Source organism: Podarcis muralis, chromosome 14 (genome assembly GCF_964188315.1).
Source record: "Podarcis muralis chromosome 14, rPodMur119.hap1.1, whole genome shotgun sequence".
NCBI classification, from domain to species: Eukaryota; Metazoa; Chordata; class Lepidosauria; order Squamata; family Lacertidae; genus Podarcis; species Podarcis muralis.
Genome location: NC_135668.1, coordinates 15,301,474 through 15,311,057, shown reverse-complemented (window position 1 = coordinate 15,311,057; position 9,584 = coordinate 15,301,474).

Here is a 9,584-nt window from a genome sequence, read left to right as displayed (position 1 = left end):
CAGTGAGTTGTGTGGAGTATAAAGAATAAAATTACCATTATGAAATGGGGCGTCCCTGTGTCTCTGTGTGTGCGTGCTTGTGTAATGCACTTGGAGGGAAGAGCTGGCTGGAACTCTAAACAGAAGCAGCAGAACACACTGCAACAATTGGGTGCTTGTCCCATTTGTGACATACCACAGATGAAGTCCCCACTTTGAAGCATTTACCATATAGAAATCCTCCTCCTCCTTTTGGCTGACCACTGTAAAAGCATGAGACCAAAGGAGCTGGACAGAAAGAGGAAACGTTGCACAATCTGGAAGAGTGTGAAAGAAGGAAAGAGTGGTAAAGGAAATAAAGAAAACAAAAAACCTGAGATTAGGTGGGGGGGGGGGAGAGAAGAAGAAAAGTCAAATCCAGAGGGAAAAGAGAGAGAGAAATTGGGCGGCCAATGGCCTGAGCGCAGGCCAATGGCCTGCTGGTTTTATACCTACTGCTGGGAGTGAAAAAGCTGCCTCTGATTGGTTGACAAGGCTGCTGGCATTGACAAACGGCTTCTGGTTGGTTAACAAGGCTGCTGGGTTTGCAAAGCTGCCTCTGGTTGGTTGACAAGGCTGCTGGCATTGACAAACGGCTTCTGGTTGGTTGACAAGGCTGCTGGGTTTGCAAAGCTGCCTCTGGTTGGTTGACAAGGCATTCTTTGATTGACAAGGCATCGGACCCTCCCCTTCACCTCATAGCTCACCAATTAACCCATTAACCAACGCATAGCCAAACCACTTGAAGGATTCCTGTTAATCTCTTTTCCTTAGGGTGTCCCTATTTTCAAAGGAGAAATGTTGGGGGGTATGGAGTTCTCCGACTCCCAAGCCGTCTGAAGGCAATCCTGTACAGTGAAGGGTTTTTTTTAAAAAAACGTCTAGTTTTTTATTATGTTTTTACACATGATGGATGCCGCCCAGAGCGGCCGGGGCAACCCAGTCAGTTGTGTGGAGTATAAAGAATAAAATTACCATTATGAAATGGGGCGTCCCTGTGTCTCTGTGTGTGCGTGCTTGTGTAATGCACTTGGAGGGAAGAGCTGGCTGGAACTCTAAACAGAAGCAGCAGAACACACTGCAACAATTGGGTGCTTGTCCCATTTGTGACATACCACAGATGAAGTCCCCACTTTGAAGCATTTACCATATAGAAATCCTCCTCCTCCTTTTGGCTGACCACTGTAAAAGCATGAGACCAAAGGAGCTGGACAGAAAGAGGAAACGTTGCACAATCTGGAAGAGTGTGAAAGAAGGAAAGAGTGGTAAAGGAAATAAAGAAAACAAAAAACCTGAGATTAGGTGGGGGGGGGGAGAGAAGAAGAAAAGTCAAATCCAGAGGGAAAAGAGAGAGAGAAATTGGGCGGCCAATGGCCTGAGCGCAGGCCAATGGCCTGAGCGCAGGCCAATGGCCTGAGCGCAGGCCAATGGCCTGAGCGCAGGCCAATGGCCTGAGCGCAGGCCAATGGCCTGAGCGCAGGCCAATGGCCTGAGCGCAGGCCAATGGCCTGAGCGCAGGCCAATGGCCTGAGCGCAGGCCAATGGCCTGAGCGCAGGCCAATGGCCTGAGCGCAGGCCAATGGCCTGAGCGCAGGCCAATGGCCTGAGCGCAGGCCAATGGCCTGAGCGCAGGCCAATGGCCTGAGCGCAGGCCAATGGCCTGAGCGCAGGCCAATGGCCTGAGCGCAGGCCAATGGCCTGAGCGCAGGCCAGGCCTGCTGGTTTTATACCTACTGCTGGGAGTGAAAAAGCTGCCTCTGATTGGTTGACAAGGCTGCTGGCATTGACAAACGGCTTCTGGTTGGTTAACAAGGCTGCTGGGTTTGCAAAGCTGCCTCTGGTTGGTTGACAAGGCTGCTGGCATTGACAAACGGCTTCTGGTTGGTTGACAAGGCTGCTGGGTTTGCAAAGCTGCCTCTGGTTGGTTGACAAGGCATTCTTTGATTGACAAGGCATCGGACCCTCCCCTTCACCTCATAGCTCACCAATTAACCCATTAACCAACGCATAGCCAAACCACTTGAAGGATTCCTGTTAATCTCTTTTCCTTAGGGTGTCCCTATTTTCAAAGGAGAAATGTTGGGGGGTATGGAGTTCTCCGACTCCCAAGCCGTCTGAAGGCAATCCTGTACAGTGAAGGGTTTTTTTTAAAAAAACGTCTAGTTTTTTATTATGTTTTTACACATGATGGATGCCGCCCAGAGCGGCCGGGGCAACCCAGTCAGTTGTGTGGAGTATAAAGAATAAAATTACCATTATGAAATGGGGCGTCCCTGTGTCTCTGTGTGTGCGTGCTTGTGTAATGCACTTGGAGGGAAGAGCTGGCTGGAACTCTAAACAGAAGCAGCAGAACACACTGCAACAATTGGGTGCTTGTCCCATTTGTGACATACCACAGATGAAGTCCCCACTTTGAAGCATTTACCATATAGAAATCCTCCTCCTCCTTTTGGCTGACCACTGTAAAAGCATGAGACCAAAGGAGCTGGACAGAAAGAGGAAACGTTGCACAATCTGGAAGAGTGTGAAAGAAGGAAAGAGTGGTAAAGGAAATAAAGAAAACAAAAAACCTGAGATTAGGTGGGGGGGGGGAGAGAAGAAGAAAAGTCAAATCCAGAGGGAAAAGAGAGAGAGAAATTGGGCGGCCAATGGCCTGAGCGCAGGCCAATGGCCTGAGCGCAGGCCAATGGCCTGCTGGTTTTATACCTACTGCTGGGAGTGAAAAAGCTGCCTCTGATTGGTTGACAAGGCTGCTGGCATTGACAAACGGCTTCTGGTTGGTTAACAAGGCTGCTGGGTTTGCAAAGCTGCCTCTGGTTGGTTGACAAGGCTGCTGGCATTGACAAACGGCTTCTGGTTGGTTGACAAGGCTGCTGGGTTTGCAAAGCTGCCTCTGGTTGGTTGACAAGGCATTCTTTGATTGACAAGGCATCGGACCCTCCCCTTCACCTCATAGCTCACCAATTAACCCATTAACCAACGCATAGCCAAACCACTTGAAGGATTCCTGTTAATCTCTTTTCCTTAGGGTGTCCCTATTTTCAAAGGAGAAATGTTGGGGGGTATGGAGTTCTCCGACTCCCAAGCCGTCTGAAGGCAATCCTGTACAGTGAAGGGTTTTTTTAAAAAAAACGTCTAGTTTTTTATTATGTTTTTACACATGATGGATGCCGCCCAGAGCGGCCGGGGCAACCCAGTCAGTTGTGTGGAGTATAAAGAATAAAATTACCATTATGAAATGGGGCGTCCCTGTGTCTCTGTGTGTGCGTGCTTGTGTAATGCACTTGGAGGGAAGAGCTGGCTGGAACTCTAAACAGAAGCAGCAGAACACACTGCAACAATTGGGTGCTTGTCCCATTTGTGACATACCACAGATGAAGTCCCCACTTTGAAGCATTTACCATATAGAAATCCTCCTCCTCCTTTTGGCTGACCACTGTAAAAGCATGAGACCAAAGGAGCTGGACAGAAAGAGGAAACGTTGCACAATCTGGAAGAGTGTGAAAGAAGGAAAGAGTGGTAAAGGAAATAAAGAAAACAAAAAACCTGAGATTAGGTGGGGGGGGGGGAGAGAAGAAGAAAAGTCAAATCCAGAGGAAAAAGAGAGAGAGAAATTGGGCGGCCAATGGCCTGAGCGCAGGCCAATGGCCTGCTGGTTTTATACCTACTGCTGGGAGTGAAAAAGCTGCCTCTGATTGGTTGACAAGGCTGCTGGCATTGACAAACGGCTTCTGGTTGGTTAACAAGGCTGCTGGGTTTGCAAAGCTGCCTCTGGTTGGTTGACAAGGCTGCTGGCATTGACAAACGGCTTCTGGTTGGTTGACAAGGCTGCTGGGTTTGCAAAGCTGCCTCTGGTTGGTTGACAAGGCATTCTTTGATTGACAAGGCATCGGACCCTCCCCTTCACCTCATAGCTCACCAATTAACCCATTAACCAACGCATAGCCAAACCACTTGAAGGATTCCTGTTAATCTCTTTTCCTTAGGGTGTCCCTATTTTCAAAGGAGAAATGTTGGGGGGTATGGAGTTCTCCGACTCCCAAGCCGTCTGAAGGCAATCCTGTACAGTGAAGGGTTTTTTTTAAAAAAACGTCTAGTTTTTTATTATGTTTTTACACATGATGGATGCCGCCCAGAGCGGCCGGGGCAACCCAGTCAGTTGTGTGGAGTATAAAGAATAAAATTACCATTATGAAATGGGGCGTCCCTGTGTCTCTGTGTGTGCGTGCTTGTGTAATGCACTTGGAGGGAAGAGCTGGCTGGAACTCTAAACAGAAGCAGCAGAACACACTGCAACAATTGGGTGCTTGTCCCATTTGTGACATACCACAGATGAAGTCCCCACTTTGAAGCATTTACCATATAGAAATCCTCCTCCTCCTTTTGGCTGACCACTGTAAAAGCATGAGACCAAAGGAGCTGGACAGAAAGAGGAAACGTTGCACAATCTGGAAGAGTGTGAAAGAAGGAAAGAGTGGTAAAGGAAATAAAGAAAACAAAAAACCTGAGATTAGGTGGGGGGGGGAGAGAAGAAGAAAAGTCAAATCCAGAGGGAAAAGAGAGAGAGAAATTGGGCGGCCAATGGCCTGAGCGCAGGCCAATGGCCTGCTGGTTTTATACCTACTGCTGGGAGTGAAAAAGCTGCCTCTGATTGGTTGACAAGGCTGCTGGCATTGACAAACGGCTTCTGGTTGGTTAACAAGGCTGCTGGGTTTGCAAAGCTGCCTCTGGTTGGTTGACAAGGCTGCTGGCATTGACAAACGGCTTCTGGTTGGTTGACAAGGCTGCTGGGTTTGCAAAGCTGCCTCTGGTTGGTTGACAAGGCATTCTTTGATTGACAAGGCATCGGACCCTCCCCTTCACCTCATAGCTCACCAATTAACCCATTAACCAACGCATAGCCAAACCACTTGAAGGATTCCTGTTAATCTCTTTTCCTTAGGGTGTCCCTATTTTCAAAGGAGAAATGTTGGGGGGTATGGAGTTCTCCGACTCCCAAGCCGTCTGAAGGCAATCCTGTACAGTGAAGGGTTTTTTTAAAAAAAACGTCTAGTTTTTTATTATGTTTTTACACATGATGGATGCCGCCCAGAGCGGCCGGGGCAACCCAGTCAGTTGTGTGGAGTATAAAGAATAAAATTACCATTATGAAATGGGGCGTCCCTGTGTCTCTGTGTGTGCGTGCTTGTGTAATGCACTTGGAGGGAAGAGCTGGCTGGAACTCTAAACAGAAGCAGCAGAACACACTGCAACAATTGGGTGCTTGTCCCATTTGTGACATACCACAGATGAAGTCCCCACTTTGAAGCATTTACCATATAGAAATCCTCCTCCTCCTTTTGGCTGACCACTGTAAAAGCATGAGACCAAAGGAGCTGGACAGAAAGAGGAAACGTTGCACAATCTGTAAGAGTGTGAAAGAAGGAAAGAGTGGTAAAGGAAATAAAGAAAACAAAAAACCTGAGATTAGGTGGGGGGGGGGAGAGAAGAAGAAAAGTCAAATCCAGAGGGAAAAGAGAGAGAGAAATTGGGCGGCCAATGGCCTGAGCGCAGGCCAATGGCCTGCTGGTTTTATACCTACTGCTGGGAGTGAAAAAGCTGCCTCTGATTGGTTGACAAGGCTGCTGGCATTGACAAACGGCTTCTGGTTGGTTAACAAGGCTGCTGGGTTTGCAAAGCTGCCTCTGGTTGGTTGACAAGGCTGCTGGCATTGACAAACGGCTTCTGGTTGGTTGACAAGGCTGCTGGGTTTGCAAAGCTGCCTCTGGTTGGTTGACAAGGCATTCTTTGATTGACAAGGCATCGGACCCTCCCCTTCACCTCATAGCTCACCAATTAACCCATTAACCAACGCATAGCCAAACCACTTGAAGGATTCCTGTTAATCTCTTTTCCTTAGGGTGTCCCTATTTTCAAAGGAGAAATGTTGGGGGGTATGGAGTTCTCCGACTCCCAAGCCGTCTGAAGGCAATCCTGTACAGTGAAGGGTTTTTTTTAAAAAAACGTCTAGTTTTTTATTATGTTTTTACACATGATGGATGCCGCCCAGAGCGGCCGGGGCAACCCAGTCAGTTGTGTGGAGTATAAAGAATAAAATTACCATTATGAAATGGGGCGTCCCTGTGTCTCTGTGTGTGCGTGCTTGTGTAATGCACTTGGAGGGAAGAGCTGGCTGGAACTCTAAACAGAAGCAGCAGAACACACTGCAACAATTGGGTGCTTGTCCCATTTGTGACATACCACAGATGAAGTCCCCACTTTGAAGCATTTACCATATAGAAATCCTCCTCCTCCTTTTGGCTGACCACTGTAAAAGCATGAGACCAAAGGAGCTGGACAGAAAGAGGAAACGTTGCACAATCTGGAAGAGTGTGAAAGAAGGAAAGAGTGGTAAAGGAAATAAAGAAAACAAAAAACCTGAGATTAGGTGGGGGGGGGGGAGAGAAGAAGAAAAGTCAAATCCAGAGGGAAAAGAGAGAGAGAAATTGGGCGGCCAATGGCCTGAGCGCAGGCCAATGGCCTGCTGGTTTTATACCTACTGCTGGGAGTGAAAAAGCTGCCTCTGATTGGTTGACAAGGCTGCTGGCATTGACAAACGGCTTCTGGTTGGTTAACAAGGCTGCTGGGTTTGCAAAGCTGCCTCTGGTTGGTTGACAAGGCTGCTGGCATTGACAAACGGCTTCTGGTTGGTTGACAAGGCTGCTGGGTTTGCAAAGCTGCCTCTGGTTGGTTGACAAGGCATTCTTTGATTGACAAGGCATCGGACCCTCCCCTTCACCTCATAGCTCACCAATTAACCCATTAACCAACGCATAGCCAAACCACTTGAAGGATTCCTGTTAATCTCTTTTCCTTAGGGTGTCCCTATTTTCAAAGGAGAAATGTTGGGGGGTATGGAGTTCTCCGACTCCCAAGCCGTCTGAAGGCAATCCTGTACAGTGAAGGGTTTTTTTTAAAAAAACGTCTAGTTTTTTATTATGTTTTTACACATGATGGATGCCGCCCAGAGCGGCCGGGGCAACCCAGTCAGTTGTGTGGAGTATAAAGAATAAAATTACCATTATGAAATGGGGCGTCCCTGTGTCTCTGTGTGTGCGTGCTTGTGTAATGCACTTGGAGGGAAGAGCTGGCTGGAACTCTAAACAGAAGCAGCAGAACACACTGCAACAATTGGGTGCTTGTCCCATTTGTGACATACCACAGATGAAGTCCCCACTTTGAAGCATTTACCATATAGAAATCCTCCTCCTCCTTTTGGCTGACCACTGTAAAAGCATGAGACCAAAGGAGCTGGACAGAAAGAGGAAACGTTGCACAATCTGTAAGAGTGTGAAAGAAGGAAAGAGTGGTAAAGGAAATAAAGAAAACAAAAAACCTGAGATTAGGTGGGGGGGGGGAGAGAAGAAGAAAAGTCAAATCCAGAGGGAAAAGAGAGAGAGAAATTGGGCGGCCAATGGCCTGAGCGCAGGCCAATGGCCTGAGCGCTCAGGCCATTGGCCGCCCAATTTCTCTCTCTCTTTTCCCTCTGGATTTGACTTTTCTTCTTCTCTCCCCCCCCCCCCACCTAATCTCAGGTTTTTTGTTTTCTTTATTAACCCAGTGAGTTGTGTGGAGTATAAAGAATAAAATTACCATTATGAAATGGGGCGTCCCTGTGTCTCTGTGTGTGCGTGCTTGTGTAATGCACTTGGAGGGAAGAGCTGGCTGGAACTCTAAACAGAAGCAGCAGAACACACTGCAACAATTGGGTGCTTGTCCCATTTGTGACATACCACAGATGAAGTCCCCACTTTGAAGCATTTACCATATAGAAATCCTCCTCCTCCTTTTGGCTGACCACTGTAAAAGCATGAGACCAAAGGAGCTGGACAGAAAGAGGAAACGTTGCACAATCTGGAAGAGTGTGAAAGAAGGAAAGAGTGGTAAAGGAAATAAAGAAAACAAAAAACCTGAGATTAGGTGGGGGGGGGGAGAGAAGAAGAAAAGTCAAATCCAGAGGGAAAAGAGAGAGAGAAATTGGGCGGCCAATGGCCTGAGCGCAGGCCAATGGCCTGCTGGTTTTATACCTACTGCTGGGAGTGAAAAAGCTGCCTCTGATTGGTTGACAAGGCTGCTGGCATTGACAAACGGCTTCTGGTTGGTTAACAAGGCTGCTGGGTTTGCAAAGCTGCCTCTGGTTGGTTGACAAGGCTGCTGGCATTGACAAACGGCTTCTGGTTGGTTGACAAGGCTGCTGGGTTTGCAAAGCTGCCTCTGGTTGGTTGACAAGGCATTCTTTGATTGACAAGGCATCGGACCCTCCCCTTCACCTCATAGCTCACCAATTAACCCATTAACCAACGCATAGCCAAACCACTTGAAGGATTCCTGTTAATCTCTTTTCCTTAGGGTGTCCCTATTTTCAAAGGAGAAATGTTGGGGGGTATGGAGTTCTCCGACTCCCAAGCCGTCTGAAGGCAATCCTGTACAGTGAAGGGTTTTTTTTAAAAAAACGTCTAGTTTTTTATTATGTTTTTACACATGATGGATGCCGCCCAGAGCGGCCGGGGCAACCCAGTCAGTTGTGTGGAGTATAAAGAATAAAATTACCATTATGAAATGGGGCGTCCCTGTGTCTCTGTGTGTGCGTGCTTGTGTAATGCACTTGGAGGGAAGAGCTGGCTGGAACTCTAAACAGAAGCAGCAGAACACACTGCAACAATTGGGTGCTTGTCCCATTTGTGACATACCACAGATGAAGTCCCCACTTTGAAGCATTTACCATATAGAAATCCTCCTCCTCCTTTTGGCTGACCACTGTAAAAGCATGAGACCAAAGGAGCTGGACAGAAAGAGGAAACGTTGCACAATCTGGAAGAGTGTGAAAGAAGGAAAGAGTGGTAAAGGAAATAAAGAAAACAAAAAACCTGAGATTAGGTGGGGGGGGGGAGAGAAGAAGAAAAGTCAAATCCAGAGGGAAAAGAGAGAGAGAAATTGGGCGGCCAATGGCCTGAGCGCAGGCCAATGGCCTGCTGGTTTTATACCTACTGCTGGGAGTGAAAAAGCTGCCTCTGATTGGTTGACAAGGCTGCTGGCATTGACAAACGGCTTCTGGTTGGTTAACAAGGCTGCTGGGTTTGCAAAGCTGCCTCTGGTTGGTTGACAAGGCTGCTGGCATTGACAAACGGCTTCTGGTTGGTTGACAAGGCTGCTGGGTTTGCAAAGCTGCCTCTGGTTGGTTGACAAGGCATTCTTTGATTGACAAGGCATCGGACCCTCCCCTTCACCTCATAGCTCACCAATTAACCCATTAACCAACGCATAGCCAAACCACTTGAAGGATTCCTGTTAATCTCTTTTCCTTAGGGTGTCCCTATTTTCAAAGGAGAAATGTTGGGGGGTATGGAGTTCTCCGACTCCCAAGCCGTCTGAAGGCAATCCTGTACAGTGAAGGGTTTTTTTTAAAAAAACGTCTAGTTTTTTATTATGTTTTTACACATGATGGATGCCGCCCAGAGCGGCCGGGGCAACCCAGTCAGTTGTGTGGAGTATAAAGAATAAAATTACCATTATGAAATGGGGCGTCC